Source organism: Sus scrofa, chromosome 9 (genome assembly GCF_054392235.1).
Source record: "Sus scrofa isolate SSC_HxYL_T2T_F1_AM1 chromosome 9, Sscrofa_HxYL_maternal_Yorkshire_Landrace_v2.0, whole genome shotgun sequence".
NCBI classification, from domain to species: Eukaryota; Metazoa; Chordata; class Mammalia; order Artiodactyla; family Suidae; genus Sus; species Sus scrofa.
In genome coordinates, this window is record NC_139391.1 from 75,253,282 (window position 1) to 75,279,779 (window position 26,498).

Sequence of the window (26,498 nt, forward strand, 5' to 3'; positions counted from 1 at the left end):
GGGAAATATTGAAAATAGTGATGCTGGGAAGAGAGGATTCTGAAATGTTCTACTACTCGCTAAGCACACACTCCTCCCTCTCGTACTTCAGCATTTTTTTATAGCCTAAGTGAATATTAATATTTCCTTCAATTATGTCTTTCCACTGTTATTGAAATTCTTATTATTACTATTATTATTTTGATTGACCCTATGCAGAAATTGGGCCATATGTGACCAGCTTTGCTTTCAGGTTCAATAAATTTGGGGATAGAACAAATTGTAACGATGACTGAGAAGAGAAAAATATGTGAACAGAAGATGGTAAATTGTAACTGAAATGCCAGAAAGTAATTAAAGATGGTAGAAAGTATTGAAAAATGTATGTCTTGGAAAAGCAGAAAAAGATCTAAAGGGAACAGATGGTGGGGAAGTACAGGTTGTGGCTAAAGAGTAAAATTTTCTTCTAGAACACTAAGAGATGGAAGAGTTTAGATCAGGAATTGGCAAACTCTTCTTAAAGGACCAGATAGTAAATATTTTAGGCTTTAGGCTTTGGGGCTTTCTGGCCTACCCAACTTTGCTATCATGCAAAATCAGCCATAGACAATACATAATTGAATGTATGTGACTGTGTTTCAATAAAAGTTTATTTGCAAAAATATGAGAGGTCCAGGAGTTCCCTTTGTGGCTCAGCAGAAATGAATCTGACTAGCATCTGTGAGGACATAGGTTCAATCCCTGGCCTTGCTCAATGGGTTAAGGATCTGGCATTGCTGTGAGCTGTGGTGTAGGTTGCAAACACAGCTTGGATTCCGAGTTGCTATGGCTGTGGTGTAGGCCAGCAGCTACAGCTTTAATTCGACCCCATATGCCGCCAGTGTGGCCCTAAAGAGACAAAAAACAATCAAAAAAACAAAACATGAAAGGGTCACATTTGGTTTGTGTGGCAAAGTTTGTGGAGCCCTGGTTTAGATGATGAAAAAAGGTGGTGAGTGGCTAACTCACGTTTGCTTAGCTTTTTACACAGCCTTGTAACAAATATTTTCAACGATTCCAAATAAAATAGCCAAAAGAAGATAAAAAGGGAAAGCTAGAATAAAGTAACCATTATGTAACCAAGAATCCCATAACTTTTGCCACATGGTTGATCTTGTATTCACAGTCTTTTATTTCATGATTTAATAATTTTTTCATGCTTCACATTTATATTCTTCCTAAATACTGAGATTATTGAGATGGAAGCAACACTTAATCCACCAGCATATGCCACCCTGACAAATCCAAATGGATTTTGATAAATGCATCATAAAAAGTAGCTAATCTCGTGATAAGAAATGTAGCAGTAATCTAAAAGGAGTAGATTAAGCTTCTGAAGTATACATGTGACAGGAGTCTTTCCACTTAATTTATGTGATTCTTGACAAATCTTTTACCCTCTATTCTTTATTATGCAGCTGTCCAATAAAAACACATCTGATAATTTTCCAGAGTTTGGAAATCTGTGTGACACATTTTAAACTCCTTTGCAAAGGATGTTTAATGCCTTTTTGGAATAAGGCAGTATTTTAGACATCAAAATTGCTGCCTGGCCAAATCCACAAACAGGGCGGTTATTAAGGAAAGTCTTCATTGGACTATGGATGAGATGAGCTGATCCTAACCAATAGAAATTTACTCCAAAATTTCATTTACTCTTATAAATAGGGTGGCCAAACAATAAAAAGGGAGAATTAAGAGAAACCTTTGTGTCACTATGTCTTTTGGTAAACATATGCTGTTGAATTATATATTGAGCGTGCCAGAGCGTAACAAGCAAATTGTGACTGAAAATCATGGAGACAGACTTAACCTTCTGCCTCCTCCTGCTAGAGGAGAGTAACAGTTAAAAGGCTGAGGATGAGTGGCAGAATGACAATAGGTTTGTTAACCTGACTCTCTAGATTAGATGATCATTGCCTGAAATGCCAGTTTCTGGTTGGCTGTAAGAAAATGCCTTTTTCTCATTTTACCCACCAGCTTTTCTCCTTCCATTTAAATGGTAATTACACATTTACAATGCATTGCAAGTATGCTCAGTTTTACTCAGAATCCTCTGAGACCTCTAAAAACTAGTGCTTTCATACGAGGAATACTCTTTTAAGAGTTATTTCTTTGCTTGGGAAGATCTTGGTTTCATTAAATTTTTTTGCTTCCACCTGCCCATTTTTTTTCCTCTCAAAAACCAATAGGATTTTTCCAATCAAATAGTGAGCATTGGCAAAATTGATTAATGATACTCAAGTCATGTAACTTTAAACAATATCCTCATTTTAAGTATCTTTTCATTACTTTGGTAGTTGCTCTATACATATTAATTTGGCATTATTGTTTTCCCATAAATAAATAAATCACATCCCTCAAATTTGCCCTTTTCCAATTATACTCTCATATTCTTTTAAAATCTAATGGTTAATTCCTCAAATTTTCCCTTTTCCAAATTATATTCTTATATTCTTTTAAAATCTAATGGTGGAGGGATTTCCCATCATGGCTCAGTGGTTAATGAACCCAGCTAGCATCCTTGAGGACGTGGGTTTGATCCTTGGCCTCACTCAGTGGGTTAAGGATCCAGTGTTGTGAGCTGTGGTGCTGGTCAAAGATGCAGCTCGGATCCCGCGTTGCTGCAGCGGCCTAGGGAACCTCCATATGCTTCGGGTGCAGCCCTAAAAAGCAAAATAAATAAATAAAATATATTTTAAAAATCTAATGTTTAGTTCTGATTCTGCATCCTTCTTTTCCCCCTTCTCTCTGTGCTTGGCATTCAAGTGGAAGTTCATTTTGGTATTCATATCAGTGCCTACTTGTTTCCTTAGATGTAGTTATTTTATCTTCATCTTCCAAATAACTTAAACACAAAAGAAATACCAGGCAAAACCTAATGATCTGATGAAATGAATAATGCCTAATACTAGGGAGTTAACTCAGTGGTGCAGTGGGTTAAGAATCTAACTGCAGCAGCTCCAGTTGCTGTGGAGGTGTGAGTTCAATCCCCAGCCCAGTGCAATGGATTAAAGGATCTGGCCTTGCTGCCCCTGTGGCATAGGTCACACCTGTGGCTCAGAGTCAGTCCCTAGCCTGGGAACTTTCATATGCTGTGGGTGCAGCCATAAAGAAAAAAAAAAAAAAAAGACAAGTACTAAATATAAATCTCTCAATATATTCCTGACTTATTGTTTATTTAAGCAATTATTTTATATCAATTACTTTTATCTTGCTGATATCAAGATCATTTTTTTATGTGAACCCCCATCAAATTCTTTGGGGAACAAGCATTTTTTGCCAAGCTATTTATAATATATAAATATATTAAATATATTATAGATGACAATTAATATATAATATATAAATACATAAAGTATAAAATATATTTATAATATATAGTATATAAATATAAAAGATATTAGTCAATAATGCAGGAATAACTTTTTTTTCTGTAAGTGTACATAGTGAAGGTTTCTGTCAAAAGAGTGTCTAAATGAAATAGAACCACATAAGTGAGACCCTCTGAGTAATTTTAAAAAATTAGTGAAGGCAGAGTTTCCATGGTGGCGTCGCAGTAAAGTATCCAACTAGTGTCCATGATGACATGGGTTCAATCCCTGGCCTTGTTCAGTGGGTTAAGGATCCATCGTTGCCATGAGCTGTGATGTAGTTTGCAGACATGGCTTGGATCTGGCATTGCTGTGGCTGTGGCTGTGGCTGGCAGCTGCAGCCCTGAATTGACCCCTAGCCTGAGAACTTCCATATGTCACGAGTGTGGCACTAAAAAGACAAAAAAAAAAAAAAAAAGTGAAAGCAATAACATTTTTCTCAAGGGACTCCTAAAATGTGACAAATGCTTTTTGGGAGATGGGAGCATTCTGTGGTCAGGTTTAAAAGATGTATCTGGAATTTACTAGCTGTAAGATCTAAAGCAAACAATATCCCTGAGCCTTGCATATAGGAATAATAATAACTTTGCAAGAAGTTGAGGAATAATGTAGGAAAAACTTTTGGAATACAGTATATAGTAAATAAGGAGTTCCCGTCATGGTGCAGTGGTTAATGAATCTGACTAGGGACTATGAGGTTGAGGGTTTGATCCCTGGCCTTGTTCAGTGGGTTAAGGATCCAGTGTTGCCATGAGCTGTGGTGTAGGTTGCAGATGCAGCTCGGATCTGGTGTTGCTGTGGCTCTGGCGAAGGCCGGTATCTGCAGCTCCAATTGGACCCCTAGCCTGGGAACCTCCATATGCCACAGGAGCGGCCCTAGAAAAGGCAAAAAACAAACAAACAAAAAATTTATATATATATATATTATATATATATATAAATTTTTTTTTTTTAAATAAATGGTAGCTCCTGGGCAAGGGAGGGAGCAGGCAAGATACTTTGAAGTAGAGTCTAGTCCCTAAACCAGCAAGATCCTAGGTTCTGCTTACCATTTTTGAGCTGTTTAATATTAATCAAATGATTTAAATATGAAGGTCTCCTTATATGAAAGGGAAATAACAATACTATAAAAGTTGTATAAGTAATTTAAATACTGTATGTAAAGCACTTTTTATAGTGTCTGGCATTCAGCAGGAACTCAATAAATTGTTCAATCATTGCCTATTGTGTCACTGCAGGTCTGTAGGCCCTATGAGAATGTATAGGGGAAACTTACAGGTTACTTTTAGACATTAAAATCTTTCAGGGAAAGGAAGGCCTTGGGATAATTGTAGGTTCAGATAGTACAAAATATAATATAGTAAGTTCCACAACAGTAATCCATAGGTGCCCAAAAGTTGAGTTAGTCTAGCTAACCCATATTCATAGGTATCAAGTAAGACTCAGTGCAAGCAAAATGGCAGCTCAATGGAGTCTGAAGAGTGGACAGGGTTATAAATAGGCAGAACTTAGAGCTGCTAGGGCAGGGAGTTTTGGGGAAAGGAAGCAGAAGGAGCAATGAAAGCCATGAAGGTGAAAAAGCACAGTTATATATGAGTAAAATAGTGAAGAAACTTTACTATTTCTTTAAAGTATAAGGAAAAGGGAAGGTGCATGATTGACAGCTGACCCTGGACACTCCTGTGCCTGGCACTGTTCTAAGGGCTTTGAATACATTAATTTGTTGAATCCTCACAACACCTCCATGAGATAAGTTTTAGTACTAGCATCACTTTTTAATTTTTTTTTTGTCTTTTTGCCATTTCTTGGGCCGCTCCCACAGCATATGGAGGTTCCCAGGCTAGGGGTCTAATCGGAGCTGTAGCCGCCACCCTACACCAGAGCCACAGCAACGCGGGATCCGAGCTGCGTCTGCAACCTACACCACAGCTCACGGCAACGCTGGATCGTTAACCCACTGAGCAAGGGCAGGGATCGAACCCACAACCTCATGGTTCCTAGTCGGATTTGTTGACCACTGCGCCACGACGGGAACTCCTAGCATCACTTTATAGATAAAGGAATTGAGCCCTTATAGTGCCTATATTGTGAAGTAGAAAGTGATGTCCCATCCTCTGAGCCTATAGTAGCCCTGGGCTGAGACATAGTTTGGTGAGAGGTACACAGGCCACACTTCTACCCCTGCTACCTCTCACCCACCCAGTCAGATGCTTTACTCAGGACCCCTCAGCCTGCCCTAAAGTGGGGGCAGTCCTGCCTAGTGTCTCAAAGCTGGGTAGTCTGGCCCCAGGATCTTAGCTTCTAATCATCATGATGATGTGTGATGAGAAAGGCACCTGGTCCTTATTTGTGGAGAAACTTGAAATCCCACGTAGGAATTTGAGCTTTATTTTAAAGGTGAAGGGAGACATTAACTTTATCTTGAAGAAAGGCAACTTTTGGCAGAGGTGGGGAGTCACAATCACACTTATAAGGAAAAATATCTTGATGGTATTATTGGGGTGGGGGTGGGGACGGGAGATGGGATGGATGGATGGTTTAGAGAGGGGAGATTCCAGTAGGAAGATCAGTTAGCAGAGTGCCAATCATTCAAGTGGGCACAGATGAAAGCCTAAACATGGGCAGTGACAAGGAAAGACATTTCAGATTCAACTTCACAAACCCTCTTGATCCTTTAGAAGTAGAGCATAAAAAGGAGGAGCTGGAGAGTCCAAGGTTTCTAGCTTGGGTAATTGGAAGACAATGATGCTGTTAAGATAAAGAAGGAAAACAAGAGGAAGGGTACAGAATTCCCGTGATGAAAAAAAAAAAATGAAAAGCAGAGTCAAAAAGAGATATTTGTATCCCCATGTTCATAGCAGCATCTTCCTCAAGAGTCAAAAAGTGGAAATAACCCAAGTGTCCATCAATGGATGAATAGATAAGCAATACCAGGTCTATCCATACCACAGAGGATGACCCAGATTGCAGCTTTCTGAAGTGCATTTTCTATCCTATGAGAAGGATCATGCACAATAAATGTTTTATCTTACAGGATAGACATTGCCTGGAGCATCATGTAGAGAAGGAATCTTGAGTAATGCTTAGGCTTAGTGGGAAAGAACATAGCAATCTATTAGCAATACCCATCCTCTGTGGTGGGAGTGGGGAATACTTTGTCTAAGTTGCTCTTTTCCAGATTAGATGCTTTCTGAGGTACTGTTAAAATTCTAAATTTCTGTGGTAATCAAAGCCTAGTTTGTCATACATATCAACTCTTGTTAAAAAAAAAAAAGGGGGGAGAGAAATGACTTCTCATGATTTTAAAGCCCAGTTTTCCATTGCCAGTATGTATAAAATGAGGCTGAATGTCAGGCACTTCAAAGGGAATGAATGAAGAAAAATTATGTGCATTCAACAGGAGAAACGACAGGGAATCACCACATACCTTTAACTCAGCTGTTTCCTAATACAAGCACTGGGTGTGTTTTGGTGTGTGTGTGTATTTAGTTGTTTGAGAGTTTAGATAAATGTTCTAATGGGAGTATGGTGAAAATATGTGAAGGAAATGGAAAGTAATTGCTTTTTTACCAAAATGGGGGGGGGGATTATTTCAGTTTCTCCAGTCAAGAACTTTGACTATAGAAGCCACCGGCAGGGAATATAAAAAGCAAGTGCTGAGTTGGATTATTCATTGAGGAGAATTCATATTAATAAAGTTTAGATGAGACCCCTCACTGTTCTATATAAGGAACTATTGCAAAAAAATCCTTTATTTTATAAATATTCATTTTTCTAGAAATTTACTGTTCTTAGTCTTGAAAAAGATGTATGTCAATACTTTTTGGAAAATACCATTATAATTTAAATACCTATTGGAAATAATTTTAAAACAATTTTGCTTTGTGGAATTCTAGAGCTGTAGTCTTTTATATTTCTTCTAACATATTTATTGCATTTATTGTGAAATTTACACAAATCACTTCATCTCTGTGTCAGAACATAACAACCTGGGCGAGGACAGTATTTCATCACTGTACTGCCGTCACTATGTGTAGTGCCTCTCTCTAGTCCCCTCTGACTTTTCTTCTCATCCACTGACGTTTTTAAGGGTCAGCTTTCATAATCCCTCTGATGAAATGCCACCTTCAAACAAATTTTACTGCTCTGCCTTAAGCAACTGTTATCACTTCCCTTTGCATTTTCAGCTCACTTTCTTTTCCCCTCTCTCAGTACTGATTTTAAGGTGGAAATTGTGTTTTATGGGACAGAATGCAGAATCTCAGCTCTATCACTTACTGTTTGTGATATCTGGAGCACATATTAACCTCTCTCTTGTCTTAGCTTCCTCATCTTTAAAATAAGAATAGGTGTTCTCTGGTGGCTCAGCAGGTTTAGGACCTGGCATTGTCACTGCTGTGGCAAAGGTTTGATCCCTGGCCAGAGAACTTCTGCATGCCACGGGCATGGCCAAAATGAAAAAATAAAATAAAATAGGGATAAAAATAGTTGCTTGATTACATACTTGTGATGATACAATGAGATTGTATGTAAAGTACTTATAACAGTGCCCAGCCCATAGTGAATACTGAATAAATAATAGCTGGTAAAGCAGCACCTGACAGTTCCTGGCCTATAGGTATTTGTGTTGACTTGAATAGTAATGATAAAATTGAGTAAATGATGAGTTAATTTTGCTCTGATTCCAATAAGAACAAAGGGAGTTAGAAAAAGATCAGGATAGGATGGCTTTGATTGAATAAGCATTTGTTGCATTTTGCTTTGTGCCAGACATGGGGGATACAGCATGAAACAAGATAGACACTATCAGGGGAAAGAAGAGATGTTGGTCAAAGAGTTCAAACTGCCAGTTAAAAGATGAATAAGTTCTGAAGATCAAAATGTACAGCATGGTGATTATAACTAATAATACCATATTATATGTAGTGACCATATTAGTTACTAAGAGAGTAGATCTAAAATGTTCTTACTACAAAAAAAAGAGTGATAATTATGTGAGGTGATGTACCCGTTAGCTAATGCTATCATGGTCATCATTTCAATATATAAGTGTATCAAATCAACACATTGTATACCTTAAACTTAATGTTATATGTCAATCATATCTCAACAAAGCTAGGGGAGGGGAGACAATATTCCCATTGTAAAACAAAAGAAGTGAAGAGCAAAGGAAAATAATAAAAAATTGTGGCACTGCTGGAAAGAAACAAAAGAACTGAAATTGGGGGAAATAAAGGTGGGAACATACTTCAGATAAATAGGAAAGGTGTTGAGGGAGTCGGGTTTAAGTAAAGACCAAAACATGATGAGGAGTCAGCCAAGGAGCAGAGTCGGGGGTGCGGGAAAGGAAAAAACCAGATGGAGGCTGCAGGGGGAGCCAGAGCTTAGAGTGTTGGAGAAGCTGAATGCAGCATGGCTGGGAGTGAGCAAGGATTGAACAGGAGACATAGGCAGGGATCAGATCATGCAGGGGTTTTATAGGCCAGTAAAAGGAGTTTGGGTTGTGTTAGACTTTACTGGGAGGGCTGGATTTTCGGCTGTGTTCAAGACTTTGTAAAATAGGAGTCCTCTTGTGATGCAGTGGATTGAGGATTCGGTGTTGTCACTATGGCGGCTCGGGTTGCTGCTATGGAGAGGGTTCAGTCCCTGGCCCGGAAACCTCTGTGTGTCATAGATGAAGCAAAAAGAAAAAAAAAAAAAAGGAGTTCCCGTCGTGGCGCAGTGGTTAACGAATCCGACTAGGAACCATGAGGTTGAGGGTTCGATCCCTGCCCTTGCTCAGTGGGTTAACGATCCGGCGTTGCCGTGAGCTGTGGTGTAGGTCGCAGATGCGGCTCGGATCCCGCGTTGCTGTGGCTCTGGCGTAGGCCGGTGGCTACAGCTCCAATTCAACCCCTAGCCTGGGAACCTCCATATGCCGCAGGAGCGGCCCAAGAAATAGCAACAACAACAACAACAAAGACAAAAAGACAAAAAAAAAAAAAAAAGAAAGAAAGAAAGAAAAGACTATGTAAAATTATGTAAAATGTAGAGGAATATTTGGGAGGTATTTGAGGTGAATGAGCAAAGCCTTAGTGGTGAGGAAGAATGGTGTGTGTCAGAAGAGACCAGAAATAGTCAGTGAAGAGGAGGAATTGCACTGGGGCTTATGAGAAACTGTTGTCTTTTGGAGGCTGTCCTACAGAACAGCTGCTGCCTTACAGTAATGGACTTCGACAGGATTTTTCTCACAGCAGATGAAAAGTTGGGCTGACGTGGTGACCTTTTGGAATAGATGGTTTATTTTCTGCCAAGCTGAACCTTTTCTGGGAATATTTGTGCTGAGAGAGCTCTCTGACCTCAGTGCAGGGTGGATAAATGCTGTCCTTCATGAACATTCAGCTCCTTTCCTTTCGTGTCAGCAGAAGGAAATAAATCGTTTATGTTAGTTTGGGTAATTGAAGAAGCTTTTCATTTCCAATTCACCCCGGTGTGTGTGACTAATTTGAGTTGATAATCACTATTACCCACGTACAGCTTTTCAAGGGAAGGACCATGAGTTGGAGAACATTACATTTCTATAAAGATTGGTATAAGGGCCTTGAACTTAAGCTTTCTAGTCTAAACGTGAAACCTGAGAGTTAACGTTGTATTAAATTTCCAATAATGACCATGTCCTTTTTCTTTCAGGCTTCCTTCAGGATTTTAATCATCCTTACAGCCTATTTGAGAATGACTGAACTTCCAAATTCCCTTAAGTTAAATTTTAAATTCTGTTGAACATTTTTGTAGAGTATTTCATTACATTCAAATTATGACTTGTGCAGTAAGTTGCGATTATAAGGGTTGAAAAAGCTCTTGAAACAAGATTTTATGGTTAGTTTAAAAGATTTTTTAAAACTTTTGAATAATCTTCTTCCTAGCTAGTTTTACAATCTTAATATTCTTCCCTTTGAACATAAAATGGTATAAATATAGAATATGAAAACACCTGACATATAAATTTATATATGGCCTAAAGATTAGAGGCTACGTTCTATGATTGTGTCTAACATTGCTATTTTCTCATGAGTATTACCAGATAATAAATAAATATTTTAATTCTAATAAATACATTTATTAGAATGTATTTATTACATTAGTATTACCAGACAATGAATACTTTAATTCTAATCATTACATTTATTATTACAAAAATGCTCTTCTACTCAAAATCTTCCCTACAATAGTCAATTTTAGGTACTAACATCTGTGTTGATGAAATTGTATTGATTAATATATATGTCACAATAATATATTTTTAATGCTATAGATATTTTCAAATAAAAGAGGTAATGACTTAACAATTTAAGAAAAATACTAGAGGATTTTTTAATAGAACAAAATAATGCCAGACTTTTTTCAATACCAAATAGTTTCTTCATTAAAATTCAGTAATGTTGTGATACATACTTTAATAAGTGTGTTTCACCAACTTTTTTTTAAACCTCTACCTGTTAGGCAAAATTTGGAAAAGAAGGCATAAACTTATATTTAATATTGTTGCTACTTGTAGTACTTTGATATAAAATTTATACGGCTTCAGTTAAACTGGGAGTAGGGGATGTGTTACTAAAAACTGTGAATAATGGGGTGAATAAAACTTGATTCTGCACATATTTAAAAGTGATCCCCAGAGCTATCAAGGCTGGAATAACTTGAACTAGGAAAAACCAAATTTGTGTAAGTTGAGGTGGCTGTAACTCCAGCAAGAGAGATATTACACTGAATTAAGGTTTGATTTCCCTGCTAGGCAGAAAATTTAACTTTGGTTAGGGAACTGAAACAGCAATGCAGAAATAAGTCATCTCTTTCGTTCTACCAAAATCCAAGAACTTCCTGTCTTTTTCCCCATGAAATAATAAGCCTAGGCTTGCTCTGGTCTGTCTCTCTCTTTCCGCTTTAGCTTGTTTCCTGGAGTTTTTCCTTGTTTTATTCCCCACCCCCTCAGCTTTACTGAGGGGTAATTGACAAAATTACATATATTAACAACTAGAGCACTATGATTGATAAGCATATATATTGTGAAGTGATTATGATACTCAGGTTAATTAATATGTCCGTCACCTCACATAGTTTGTGTATGTGTGTGTATGACTACTCTGTTAGTAAATTTGAAGTGTAAAATACACTATTATTAAATACAATCACCATGCTTTCCACTATATCCCCAGAATTTATTCATTTTATAATCGAAGTGTTATCTCCTTTGACCAACATCTCCCCGTTTCCTCAACTCCCAGACCCTGGGAACTACCATTCAACTCTCATTTTTGAGTTTGACTTCTTCTTCTTCCTTTTTTTTTAAGAGTCCACATATAAATGAGATATTATAATACAATATTTGTCTTTGGCTGGCTTATTTTATGTAGAATAATATCTTTCATGTTCATTCATGTTGCCACAAAGGATAGGATTTCCTTCTTTCTCATGATTGAATAATACTCCATTGTCATAGAAATATATATATATATATTTATACATATCACATAATATATATGTGTATAATGTATATTGACTATTTGTAAGATTTCTGTTGCCAGGTTTAAATGTATCTTTTTAATTTGATAAATATAAATGTTAAAAAATTTATTCATATCTCAAAAGCATGCTAACCTTCAGAATGTTAAAATATATATTTATTTTGCATTAATACATGTGACCATTCCCACAAATTTTTGAAAATTTCATTACTTAATGTTTTGGGGAAGTTCTTTTTTTTTTTCCTTCTTTCATCAAAATAAATTTCAATTTGGAGTCTTGGCACAGGCAGAAATGAATCCAACTAGGAACCATGAGGTTGCGGGTTCGATCCCTGGCCTTGCTCAGTGGGTTAAATATCCAGTGTTGCTGTGAGCTGTGGTATAGGTTGCAGATGCTGCTCGGATCTGGTGTTGCTGTGTCTCTGGAGTAGCCTGGCAGCTGTAGCTCTGATTAGACCCCTAGCCTGGGAACCTCCGTATGCTGCGGGTGCAGCCCTCAAAAGACAAAAAAAAAAAAATTCCAATTTATCTTCTTAGTTCAAAACAATTCTCTATAGACCATGTTATCTTTAAACATCATGTCACCTCCTCTAAATTGTGAAAAAAAGATCTTTTAACTATATAACCTGAGTATGGCTCTTGATTTACAATCATCTGAAAGAAGGATTCTATAAATAAACACCAAAGGAAATAAAATATTAAACCATATTAATTTTATTCTTAATGTAGTTTTTCAATTAATTTCTTCATTACTTGTTAATTCATTTTAGAATTCACCATAATTCTGTATTTACAAAAATCATTCACTAGCTGTTTTTTAAATGTTTTTTTCCTCATTTACTTATTTTATATAGTCAGATTGAATAATTAGCGATGTATCATATTTCCAAAATGCAAAATACTATGTTTAAAAGATTGATTTTGGAATTATTTGGTGTTAGTGAAATTATGAATAACCTTGTTATCTGTTCTCTGTTTGACATTTTCCTTTCATCACCTATCAGGGAATCTAAAAAAGTAAAGTGCAACTCAGCTGGCTGTCTTTGAAGAATAATAATTTGAGATGAGAGTAAGTTGATAGTGTAGTAATGGTCTGGTGATAGCTCTCCCAGGAGATGTCTTATGCAAAAATGATGGAGGTCTGCCCATCACTGCACACAGAATGCTGACATTCTTGACTTTAATAGGAAAGCGTTTATCGTTTGCACCTGCTCCAGAATATGAAGAGCTGTCATGTATTCCAACAAAAGAGAGGAAAACTGTCACTATGATTTAAGAACTATGCATTGGTGTAAGAAAGAACAAAATATTTTGAGCACTTAGAATTTATTTTTCTTGCTCTATTATGCCTGGTTTCTACTGTGAATTATTTAAGTTATGTTGAATAGTATTAGAATTTTCCTATTGCATTCATCAATATGACTTTGTCATTATAGAAAGCTCTTTGAATTATTAAAGATATCCTGTGTGTGTGCTTCAGAAGTAAAAGGTTGCTCATTTATGATTACCAGATATTAAGTAGTGTGTAACAAAATGAAACACCTAGATAAAGTGTAAATGCAGTCTTTAAAGTATATCAGTAAGGCATAAAATTTAAGGTTTATGAAGTTAAGACTGGAGTTCCCGTCGTGGCTCAGTGGTTAATAAATCCAACTAGGAACCATGAGGTTGCGGATTCAATCCCTGGCCTTGCTCAGTGGGTTAAGGATCCGGTGTTGCCGTGAGCTGTAGTGTAGGTCACAGACGCAGCTGGAATCTGGTGTTGCTGTGGCTGTGGCGTAGAGTGGCGGCTTCAGCTCTGATTGGACCCCTAGCCTGGGAACCTCCATATGCCGCGGGAGCAGCCCTAGAAAAGGCAAAAAGACAAATAAATAAATAAATAAATAAAGTTAACACTCATTCCTAAAAGTTCACCAATTCAAATAAAACAGGGAAAATAATGGAATAAAATGCATATTGAAATTGATTATTCGGAAAAACAGGTTTTCTTAAAGTTTTTTAGATTCCTAACATCTTGACTATGGAGCCAGAGCCTTTAAATGTGTTAAAATATTGAAATGTTGTTAGTTTTCCACAACATTTTTATTCCTAAATATTACTGCTTTACTGGGTAAAATTAAGAAGGAAGCCTGTAAGATCTTTTCTACATATATGTTTTCCCAGCAGGTGTTTCCTCCCATGGTATTTTCCATGCTGATTTTACTTTTGCTACTGTCTTTCAATTTTCACTTTCCTTTTAAAAATACACAAGAGATTTCAAGATTGTGTATACACAGTGTGTGTGTGCATATATCAAGCTATAATTTAATCTGACTCATCTTTTAACCAATGCTAAGATTAAGTACCCAAATTAATTTTCTCCCTTAAGAATATGTGGTATCTGAAATTACTCACTTATTTCAGCTCTGCTGATATTACTTAAAATATCTTTGGACCTCTCCCTTTGAAATGCCTTTAAAACTTAACAGCACATTTAAAATGTATCTCAGGAGTTCCTGTCGTGGCGCAGTGGAAACGAATCCGACTAGGAGCCACGAGGTTGAGGGTTCAATCCCTGGCCTCACTCAATGGGTTAAGGATCTGGTGTTGCTGTGAGCTGTGGTGTAGTTCACAGACATGGCTCAGATCCTGCATTGCTGTGGCTGTGGTGTAGCCCAGCAGCTGTAACTCTGATTAGACCCCTGGTCTGGGAACCTCCATATGCTGTGGGTACAGCCCTAAAAGAAATGAATCTTCAGTGGTGGCAGGTCATCATTTTTTAAGTATGGGTGAGAGATGGAAACAAAGAATTTGCTTTTGAAATAGCATAAAGGTATTCAGAGCCTTAGGTGATGAACAGATAAATGACTGTTTCAAATAATCCATTTCTGGTCCAAGTCACGGATAGGCTATGAAGAACTCTTGTGTTTGGGAGAGGAAAAATGAAAAGACAGGGAGGAAAAGGAGGGACCTAAATTGACTATGATAGGATAGCAATTTGAAAAGAAAAATCCAAAGTGATTTAGCAGCTGTTGAAAAAAGCTTTGAATTTTCCATGGTGTCTGTTTTGAAAGAATGCAAATAGTTGGAATACTGGGAGCCAAAGAAGCACTGAGCTTTTATATGATTTTCATTTGTACTTTGAAGCTCGTATGCATATTGGGACTTAAAGGAAACAGCATATAAATCTGATTAATTCTTTCTAAGGCTCTTCCACTCACCTGGCATCAGTCTGGCTCAAAGCCTTATTCTCCACCCTGTACCATCATGTTAGATTCTTACGGGGGAACATCTTAGCTATATTGGCTTTCTGAAAACTATTGAGTTGCATAGATAATACTGAATCAAGATAGTTCTAGGGAAATTCCCATCGTGGCTCAGTGGAAACGAATCTGACTAGTATCCATGAGACACATGTTCAATCCCTGGCCTCACTTCGTAGGTTAAGGATCCAGCATTGCTGTGAACTACGGTGTAAGTCGCACATGCAGCTCAGATCCCACATTGCTGTGGCTGTGGTGTAGGCCAGAAGCTAGAGCTCTGCTTCCACCTCTAGCCTGGGAACTTCCCTATGCCGCCAGTACGGCCATAAAAATAAAAAAAAATAAAAAAAATAAAAAGAAGAAAAGAAAAAACAAAAAGATGTTTCCAGGAAATCTCAGCACTGGACAGAGAAAGCAAAGTAGACGTAGAAAGGAAAGGAGCCTAGATTCAGAGAGAGAGTCTTCATCCTAACCTGAACTTTGGGTAGATTTCACTTTAGGAAGATACAGTCTGGAGAGGGATCAAAAATGATCAATTTAATACAAGCTGCTAACTGAAATTTCATACTAGTTATCCGAGCTCCATATGTCCCACCTCATGAAATCGCAGGGTATCTTTGGAAGAGGAGATCAAGTTTTAGCTCTAGAAGACCTAGTTCTAATTTCAGTTCTGACCCTAAATGATTTGTGATCATGACAAATTAATTCAAGAAAATGGTGATATTCTCATTTTCTAAATGGATCTTTTGAGTTAGATACTAGTGCCTCTATTTTATAGATAATGAATTTAAACAAGCCAGCCACAGCAAAATGAATTGTCCAAGATCATAATGAGTTTAAGATGTACACAGAGGTAGGCTTGGAAGGACACAGCTTTTGTCTCATAAAAAGCTACTTCTTTGTGAGATAATAGCTCAAAAATTTTCCATATATGTGTCTAAAATCATGCATGAAAGAGGATATTGTGCTAGAAAAGACATCCTTGTCAGAGAAACCGAACAATTCTGGAGGAAAATGCTTTTTCAACCATACAACAGTAAACGAGAAAAATCCATGCTTGGTTTTAAAGTTAAGGATAGGTATGCTTTTTATTATCCTTTTACTTGGTTCAAACACTTTCACTGATTTCCAGCTCAGATGTTTACTTTTTTCATCATGATGAAAATCCCAAAGCACATAAGATTATATTAAAAACAGTCTTCTAGTCATCTGGAAATCAAACACTAAAACCTTAAGGAATCAGATTCCATTTTTAGGGATAGTTTTGTGTTCAATATTTAATCCCAACTAACAACATTGGAGACCTCACTCTGTACAAAGCATTATAGGTTATTCAGAATAATTGCAATAACACTGCATATAAAAATATAACATAATACCCCTGACTTCATCCACTGTAAATAAAGATTCTAGCTAATAAGATATTTTCAGGTTCTCTTGCATAAACTTCATGCTCTAGCCTATAGACAGAGATTATTTTATTTGAAAAGATAATTACAACAGGAAAAAACATCATTGGAAGTGTACATAAACATCGGCAATTGCCAATATTTTTTCTAATTTATGCATTTTCAGCCAATAATAAAGATTTTGTTGCATATCATTTCCTTTTTTATTCCAAAATTTTATTGACTTGGTTTTTCTTACTTGAAAATTCTTCCAAGATTTTCACATAAAAACAAAAACAGCAAATAAAGACTGTGGCTGGTTTGTCTTTTCAGAACTGGAATGCTTTTTTTATAATCTTGTATCAATTTTTATGTTGGAAATGCGAGTTGTCATATTTTTTAAAACAGATACACACTACCATATATAAAATAAATAGCAAAGACCTACTGTATAACATGCGGAACTAAATTTAATATCTTGCAATAACCTATAATGGAAAAGAATCTCGGGAGTTCCCTTCATAGCTCAGCAGTTAACGATACCAACTAGGATCCATGAGGTGTCGGGCTAGATCCTTGGCCTCCCTCAGTGGGTTAAGGATCCAGCATTGCCATGAGCTGTGGTGTAGGTCACAGACATGGCTCGGATGTTACTGCGGCTCAGGCAGCTGTAGCTTCAATTTGACCCCTAGCCAGGGAACCTCCATATGCCACAGGTGCAGCCCTAAAATGCAAAAAAAAAAAAAAAAAAAAAAAAAGAAAGAAAGAAAAAGAAAAAAAATCTCAATCACTTTGTTATACACCTGAAACTAACTCAACATTGTAAATCGAGGGATGGGATTAAGATGGCAGAAGAGAAGGACTGGAGGTCATCTTCTCTCCTAAAAACAACGAAATTCACAGCTAAAGACTGAGCACACTTCGCCAAAATGGACCAAAAACCTTAAAAAAGATACCCTACTCAAGAAGAAAAAGAGGAGGTCACATCAAGAGAGACTAAGCCCCACCCATTAGAGGGATTAGAATCGGCTCCTCCTACCAGGGGGCAGGCATCAGCCCCTCCCATCAGGAAGCCTACACCAAGCCCCCATACTGACTTTAGCCACAGGAGGGCAGACATCAGAAGTAAGAGAGGCTACAACTCTATTATCTGTAAGAAAGTCACCACACCAAAAACCTATAAAAATGAAAAGACAGAGAACTATAACTCAGGTGAGGGAGAAAGAAAAAACCCCAGAAAAAGAGCTAAGCCATGAGGAGATTCTCAGCCTCCAGGAAAAAGACTTTAGACTGTTGATGCTGAAGAAGATACAAGACATTGGAAATAAACTGGAGGCAAAGATGGATAACTTACAGGAAACAATGACCAAAGATATACAAGATATAAAACTTAAGCAAGAAGAGATGCAAAATACAATAACTGAAATAAAAAACTCACTAGAAGCAGCTAACAGGAGAATACAGGAGGCAGAAGAACGAATAAGCGAGGTGGACAGATTAGTGGAAATTACTGATGCAGAACAGAAAAGAGAAAAAAGATTGAAAACAAATGAAGAGAGTCTCAGAGAACTCTGGGACAATGTTAAATGCACCAACATCTGTATTATAGGGATGCCAGAAGGAGGAGAGAGAGAGAAGGGCACAGAAAAAATATTCCAAGAGATAATAGCTGAAAACTTCCCTAATATGGGAAAGAAACTACTCACTCAAATCCAGGAAGCACAACGAGTACCATATAAAATAAACCCAAGGAGGAACACCCCGAGACACATACTAATCAAACTGACCAAAATTAAAGACAAAGAGAAAATCTTGAAAGCAGCCAGGGAAAAGAAACAAATAACATACAAGGGAACCCTGATAAGGCTATCAGCAGATTTTTCAGCAGAAACTCTGCAGGCCAGAAGGGAGTGGCATGATATACTCAACATGATGAAAGGAAAAAACCTCCAATCAAAATTACTCTACCCAGCAAGGCTCTCATTTAGATTTGAAGGAGAAATGAAAACCTTCACAGATAAGCAAAAGCTGAGAGAATTCAGCAACACTAAACCAGCCTTACAAGAAATACTAAAGGAACTTCTCTAGGCAGAAAAGAACAAGAGAAGAAGGAAAGGAAAAAGAGCAGCAAAAACAAATCCAAAGCAATTAATAAAATAGCAATAAGAACATACATATCAATAATTACCTTAAATGTGAATGGACTAAACGCCCCAACCAAAAGACACAGACTGACTGAATGGATACAAAAACAAGACCCAAATATATGCTGTCTTCAAGAGACCCACTTCACTTCTAGGGACACCTACAAATTGAAAGTGAGAGGATGGAAGAAAATATTTCATGCAAACGGGGATCAAAAGAAAGCTGGAGTAGCAATACTCATATCAGACAAAATAGACTTTAAAATGAAGAATATTTTCAGGGACAAAGAAGCACATTACATAATGATCAAAGGATCAATCCAAGAAGATGTTATAGCAATTTTAAATATCTACACACCCAACACAGGTTCACCACAATATATAAGGCAACTGCTAACAACCTTAAAAGGAAAAATCGACAAGAACACAATCATAGTGGGGGACTTTAACACCCCACTTACAGCAATGGACAGATCAACCAGACAGAAAATCAATAAGGAAACACAGGCCCTGAATGAAGCATTAAACCAGATGGACTTAATAGATATTTATAGGCCATTCCATCCAAAAGCAGCAGAATACACATTCTTCTCAAGTGCACATGGAACATTCTTTAAGATTGACCATATCCTGGGCTACAAATCCAACCTCAGTAACTTTAAGAAAATTGAAATCATATCAAGCATCTTTTCCGACCACAATGCTATACGACTGGAAATCGACAACAAGAAAAAAAACTGCAAAAAACACAAACACGTGGAGACTCAACAACATGCTGCTAAACAACCAATGGATCACTGAAGAAATCAAAGAGGAAATTTTAAAATACCTGGCATCAAATGACAACGAAGATAGGACACTCCAAAACCTATGGGATGTGGCAAAAGCCGTTCTAAGAGGAAAGTTTATAGCAATACAAGCCCACCTCAGGAAACAAGAAAAAGCCCAAATAAACAAGCTAACTTTACATCTAAAGCAGCTTGAGAGAGAAGAACAGACAAGACCTAAAGTTAGTAGAAAGAAAGAAATCATAAAGATCAGAGCAGAAATCAATGAAATAGAAACAAGGAAAACCATAGAAAAGATCAATGAAACGAAAAGCTGGTTCTTTGAAAAGATCAACAAAATTGATAAACCCCTAGCCAGACTTATCAAGCAAAAAAGAGAGAGGATTCAAATCAATAAAATTAGAAATGAAAAAGGAGAAGTAACAACGGACACCACAGAAATACAAAGGATCATAAGAGACTACTATATGCAACTATATGTCAATAAAATGGAAAACCTAGAAGAAATGGACAAATTCTTAGAAAAGTACAATCTTCCAAGACTAAATCAAGATGAAATAGAAAAGATAAATGGACCCATAACAAGAACTGAAAGTGAAACTGTGATTAAAAAACTTCCAACAAACAAAAGTCCAGGACCAGATGGCTTCACAGGCAAATTCTATCAAACATTTAGAGAAGAGCTAACACCTCTCCTTCTGAAACTATTTCAAAAAATTGCAGAAGAAGGGATACTCCCAAATTCATTCTATGAGGCCACCGTCACCCTGGTACCAAAACCAGACAAAGACTCCACAAAAAAAGAAAACTACAGGCCAAAATCACTGATGAACATCGATGAAAAAATCCTCAACAAAATACTAGCAAACCACATCCAACAATACATTAAAAGAATTGTACATCATGATCAAGTGGGATTTATCCCAGGGATGTAAGGGTCTTCAATATCTGCAAATCCATCAGTGGATACACCACATTAACAAACTGAAGAGTAAAAACCATATGATCCTCTCAATAGATGTGGAAAAAGCCTTTGACAAAATCCAACATCCATTTCTGATAAAAACCCTTCAGAAAGTGGGCATAGTGGGAACCTACCTCAACATGATAAAGGCCATATATGACAAACCCAGAGCTTACATCATTCTCAATGGTGAAAAGCTGAAAGAATTCCCACTGAGATCAGGAACAAGACAAGGATGTCCGCTCTCGCCACTACTCTTCAACATGGTTCTGGAAGTCCTAGCCATAGCAATCAGAGAAGTAAAAGAAATAAAAGGAATCCAAATTGGAAAGGAAGAAGTAAAACTATCGCTATTTGCAGATGACATGATACTATACCTAGAGAATCCTAAAGACTCTACCAGATAACTGTTAGAGCTTATCCACGAATTTGGCAAAGTTGCAGGATACAAAATCAATACACAGAAATCAATAGCATTTCTATATACTAACAATGAAAGAGTAGAAAAAGAAATTAGAGAAGCAATCCCGTTTACCATCGCATCCAAAAGAATAAAATACCTAGGAGTTAACCTACCTAAAGAAACAAAAGTCCTATACTCTGAAAACTACAAGCCACTGATGAAAGAAATCAAAGATGACACAAATAGATGGAAAAATATACCATGCTCATGGATTGGAAGAGTCAATATTATCAAAAGGACTATACTACCCAAGGCAATCTACAGATTCAATGCAATCCCTATCAAATTACCAAGGACATTTTTCACAGAACTTGAACAAAATATTTTAAAGTTTGTTTGGAAGTACAAAAGACCCAGAATAGCCAAAGACATCCTGAAAAAGAAAAATGGAGCTGGAGGAATCAGGCTCCCGGACTTCAGACTATACTACAAAGCAACAGTCGTCAAAACAGCATGGTACTGGCACAAAGATGGACATATAGATCAGTGGAACAGGATAGACAGCCCAGAATTAAACCCATGCACTTACAGCCAACTCATCTATGACAAAGGAAGCAAGACTATACAATGGAGAAAGGACAGCTTGTTCAATAAGTGGTGCTGGGAAAACTGGACAGCCACATGGAAAAGAATGAAATTAGAACACTCCCTAACACCATACACAAAAATAAACTCCAAATGGATTAAAGACCTAGATATAAGACCAGATACTATCAAACTCCTAGAGGAAAACATAGGTCAAACACTCTCTGACATAAACGACAGCAACATCTTCTCAGATCCACCTATCAGAGTATTGACAATAAAAAGAAAAATAAACAAATGGGACCTAGACAAACTTAAAAGTTTCTGCACAGCAAAGGAAACCCTAAACAAAACAAAAAGACAACCCACAGAATGGGAGAAAATCTTTGCAAGTGAATCGACTGACAAGAGATTCATCTCCAAAATTTATGAACACCTTCTGAATCTCCATACCAAAAAAACAAGCAACCCCGTCCAAAAATGGGCAGAAGATCTAAACAGGCAGTTCTCCAAAGAAGACATACATATGGCCAAAAAAACACATGAAAAGATGTTCAATATCACTCATTATTAGAGAAATGCAAATCAAAACCACTATAAGGTACCACCTTACACCAGCCAGAATGGCCGTCATCCAAAAGTCTACAAACAATAAGTGCTAGAGAGGGTGTGGAAAAAAAGGAACACTAGTACACTGTTGGTGGGATTGTAAATTGGTGCAACCACTGTGGAAAACAGTATGGAGATGCCTCAGAAAACTAAACCTAGAACTCCCATTTGACCCAGCAATCCCACTCCTGGGCATCTATCCAGAGAAAGCCACCACTCGCAAAGACACATGTACTCCAATGTTCATTACAGCATTATTTACAATAGCCAAGACATGGAAACAACTTAAATGTCCATCGACAGAGGAGTGGATCCAGAAGAAGTGGTACATATACACAATGGAATATTACTCAGCCATCAAAAAGAATGAAATACCAGCATTTTTAGCAACATGGATGGACCTAGAAACGATCATGTTAAGTGAAGTCAGCCATACAATGAGACACCAACATCAAATGCTTTCACTGACATGTGGAATCTGAAAAAAGGACAGACTGAACTTCTTTGCAGAACAGATGCTGACTCACAGACATTGAAAAACTTATGATCTCCAGAGGAGACAGTTTGGGGGTGGGGGGATGTGCTTGGGCTGTGGGATGGAAATCCTGTGAAATCAGATTGTTATGATCATTATACAACTACAGATGTGATAAATGCATTTGAGTAATTAAAAAAATGGAAAAAAATTGTAAATCAACTATACTTCAATTTAAAAAAAAAGGGAAAATAATCTTTTAAAGAGCCAATTCTTTGGTTTGTGTTTTACAAGAGGGTAGAAGAACAAAATATATACAGTTTAAAATGCATAATCAAGTGTATTTCATTCTCCGAAATTGTCTCAACGGTGATGGGCAAATTTTCTCCAAAAGCCCTCCTAGCATTCTATAATCTTATACATTCTGATTTGTTGCACTAAGGGAGAAAGAAAAACTAGAATTTCTTTTGCAGGAAGACCTGTTTACAATGTTCTATGAAACCAACCCATGCTAAGTACAATATAATGAGATAGGTACTATATTGCCCTATTATCATTACCATATGCTATATACAGTATGTGTATGTATAAATTTTAAACATAGCATTTTTGTTACTTTTATAAAAAATGTGAAACACATCTCTTAATCGAGCATGCAATTTTTACCATATTTTTCTTTTGAGAGAAAAATCAACTTGAATTATTATCATTTGCTTCCATAATAACAAGAATAAAATTTTATGTAACTTTGTGTTAACAAAATGTTGTCATGACCTATAACCCAGTGAAGGGTTTTTTTCCTTCTTTCCTCATATCCCTCTCCCTTCATCTCCATTTTTCTCTCTTCCCCCGGTATTATTGAGATTAACTGACATATAACATTTTTAGATATACAACATAATTATTCAATATGTTTATATATAAAAATGATTACTACTATTGCATTAGTTAACACCTCATCACATTACATAGTTACACATTTTTTTCTTGCAATGAGAACTTTTAAGATCTACTCTCTTAGAAACTTCCAAATACACAATACAGTATTGTTATAGTCACCATGCTGTATATTACATCTCTAAGACGTTTGTTTTATAGCTGGAAGTTTGTACCTTTTAACTGCCTTCACCCATTTTGCCCAACTCCTACCCCCCTCTGGCAACCACCAATCTGTTTTCTGTGTCCATGAGGTTTTTTTTTTTTTTTTTAGATTCCGCATAAAGGTGAGATTATACAACATTTGTCCTTCTCTAACTGATTTTACTTAGCACAATGCCCTCAGTATTATCCATGTTGTCACAAAAGGCAAGATTTCTTTTTTTATTGCTGAATACTATTCCACTGTATATATATTTTCTTCATTTATTCAATCTGTTGATGGAAACTTGGGTGGCTTCTGTGTCTTGGCTATTGTACATAATGCTGCAGTGAACATGGAATGCAGATATTTTTTGAGGTAGTTATTTAATTTTCTTAAAATAAATATCCAGAAGTGGGAATGCTGGGTCAAATGGTAGTTCTAATTTTAAAACCTCCATAACTGTTTTCCATTGTAGCTGCACCAAAACGTTCCTACAAACTGTGCACAAGCATTCCCTTTTCTCCACATCCTCATCAACACTTCTTGTTTCTTGTCTTTTTGGTAGCAGCCATTCTAATATGTGTGAGGCGATAGTTCATTGTGGTTTTAATTTATATTTCCATAATGACTAGTGATGCTAAGCACATTTTCATGTGTCCATTGGCCATCTGTATATCTTCTTAGTTAATCTGTCTACTTAGTTCCTCTGCCCACTTTTTCAGCACTTTGTTTTTTGTTTGCTATTGAGTTATATGTGTTCTTTATATATTTAAAATACCAATCCCTTATCAGATATATGATTTACAAATATTTTCTCCCATTCCATAGATTGCCTTTTTACTTTGTTAATGGTTTCTTTTCCTGTGCAGAAGCTTTTTCTTTTGATATAGTCCTATTTGTTTATTTTTGCTTTGTCGTCTTTGCTTTTGGTGTCAAATCCAAGAAGTCATTGACAAGACTGATGTCAGTGAGCTTACTGATTCTTTTTTCTTCTAGAAATTTTATGGTTCAATGCTTACATTAAAGTTTTTAATCCATTTTTGAGTTTATTTTTGCATATGGTGTAAGATAGGTGTCTGGTTTCATTCTTTTACATGTGGTTGTCCAGTTTTCCCAATGCCAATTATTGAAGAGACTGTCCTTTCTACATTGTATATTCTTGGCTCCTTTGTTATAAGTTAACTCACCATATATGCATGGGTTGATTTCTGGGCTCTCTATTCTGATTCGTTGGTTTAAGTATCTATTTTTATGCCAATACCATATGGTTTTGATTACTATATCTTTGTAATAAAGTTTGAAATCAGGGGGCATGGTGCATCCAGCTTTTTCTTTCTCAAGATTGCTTTGACTATTCAGGGTCTTTTGTGGTTCCATACAAATTTTAGGATTGCTTGTTCTACTTCTGTGAAAAATGCATTTGGAATTTTGACAGGAGTTACATTGACTCTGTAGGTTGATTTGAGAAGTATGGACATTTTAACAGTATTAATTCTTCCAGTCAAAATATCTTTCCATTTATTTATATCTTCTTCAGTTTTTTTTTCTGTGTCTTACTGTTTTCAGTGCATAGGTCTTTCACCTTCTTTGTTAAATTTATTCCTAGGTATTTTATTCTTTTTTGATGAAATATCAAATGGAATTATTAATTTCTCTGATAGCTTGTTCTTAGTGTATAAAATTGTAACTGATTTTTGTACATTGATTTTGTATCCTGAAACTTTACCAAAGTCATTTATTAGTTCTAACAATTTTTGAACTAAAAAAGAGTTGGAGTCTTTAGGGTTTTCTTTATATAACATCAAGTTATCTGCAAATAGAGATAGTTTTACCTCTGATTTGGACGCCTTTTATTTATTTTTCTTGACTATTTGCTCTGGCTAGAACTTCTAGTACTATGTTGAATAAAAATGGTAAGAGTGGGCATTCTTGTCTTGTTTCTGATCTTAGTGGAAAAACTTTCAGTTTGTCACTGTTGAGCATTTTAGTTATGGTTTCATCATATATGGCCTTTACTATGTTGAAGAAAAGTAGTTTACATTTTCTCTATACCCAGTTTGTTGAGTGTTTTTATCAAGAATGGAAGTTGGATTTTGTTAAATGCTTTTTCTGCGTCTTTTGAGATTATCATGTGATTTTTACCTCCATTTTGTTAATGTGGTATATCTCATACCATGTTTAAGTGAAATTTATTCCAGAGGTGCAAGGATGTTTCAATATCCACAAATCAAACCTTCATCTGTCTGTTTTAAGGTGACAGTATGTCCCAGTTTGCCCAGGAGTGTGCTACTTTATGCCTATTGTCTTGGTATAATTAAAAATAGAGCCCCCTCAGATAAGCATATTAAAATATGTCCATCATCACTAGGAAAATGCAAATTAAAACCAAAATGAGATACCACTACACAGTCACTAGAATGGCGAAAATTATAAACAATGACCATACCAATTGTTGGTAAGCATATGGAGAAACAATTATTTTAATACATTGCTGTGAGGAATGTTAAATGGCACAACCACTTTGAAAAATCATTTATCCATTTCTTAAAAACTTAAAAGCACCTACCATACCACCCAGCCACTCCACACCAAATGCTTACCTAAGAAAAATGAGTACATAAGTTCCTACCAAGACTTTTACATGAATGTTCATAGCAGCCTTATTTGTAATAATTCCAAACTGGAAACCCAAATGTCCATCAACAGGAGAATGAATAAACAATTATGGTAGAGCCATACAATGAAATATTACTCAGAAATATATAGGAAGGGAGTTCCCGTCGTGGCTCAGTGGTTAACGAATCTGACTAGGAACCATGGGGTTGCGGGTTCGATCCCTGGCCTTGCTCACTGGGTTGAGGATCCAGCGTTGCCGTGAGCTGTGGTGTAGGTTGCAGGCGCTGCTCGGATCCCGCGTTGCTGTGGC

At 36.6% G+C, this 26,498-nt stretch overlaps 1 protein-coding gene across 2 annotated transcripts in view; it reads left to right on the forward strand.

The window, feature by feature from the left end:
• PTTG1IP2 (PTTG1IP family member 2) overlaps positions 1 to 26,498 on the forward strand; it is a 134,836-nt gene that overhangs the window by 40,731 nt on the left and 67,607 nt on the right. Inside the window, exon 7 of one of the 2 annotated variants that reach the window (XM_021102366.2) lies at positions 10,062 to 13,381. The exons of the other annotated variant lie outside the window; for it this stretch is intronic. The gene's annotated coding sequence lies outside the window, so the exon portion shown is untranslated. Of the gene's footprint in view, positions 1 to 10,061; positions 13,382 to 26,498 lie in introns of those variants that run through there. 2 annotated transcript variants of the gene reach the window in all.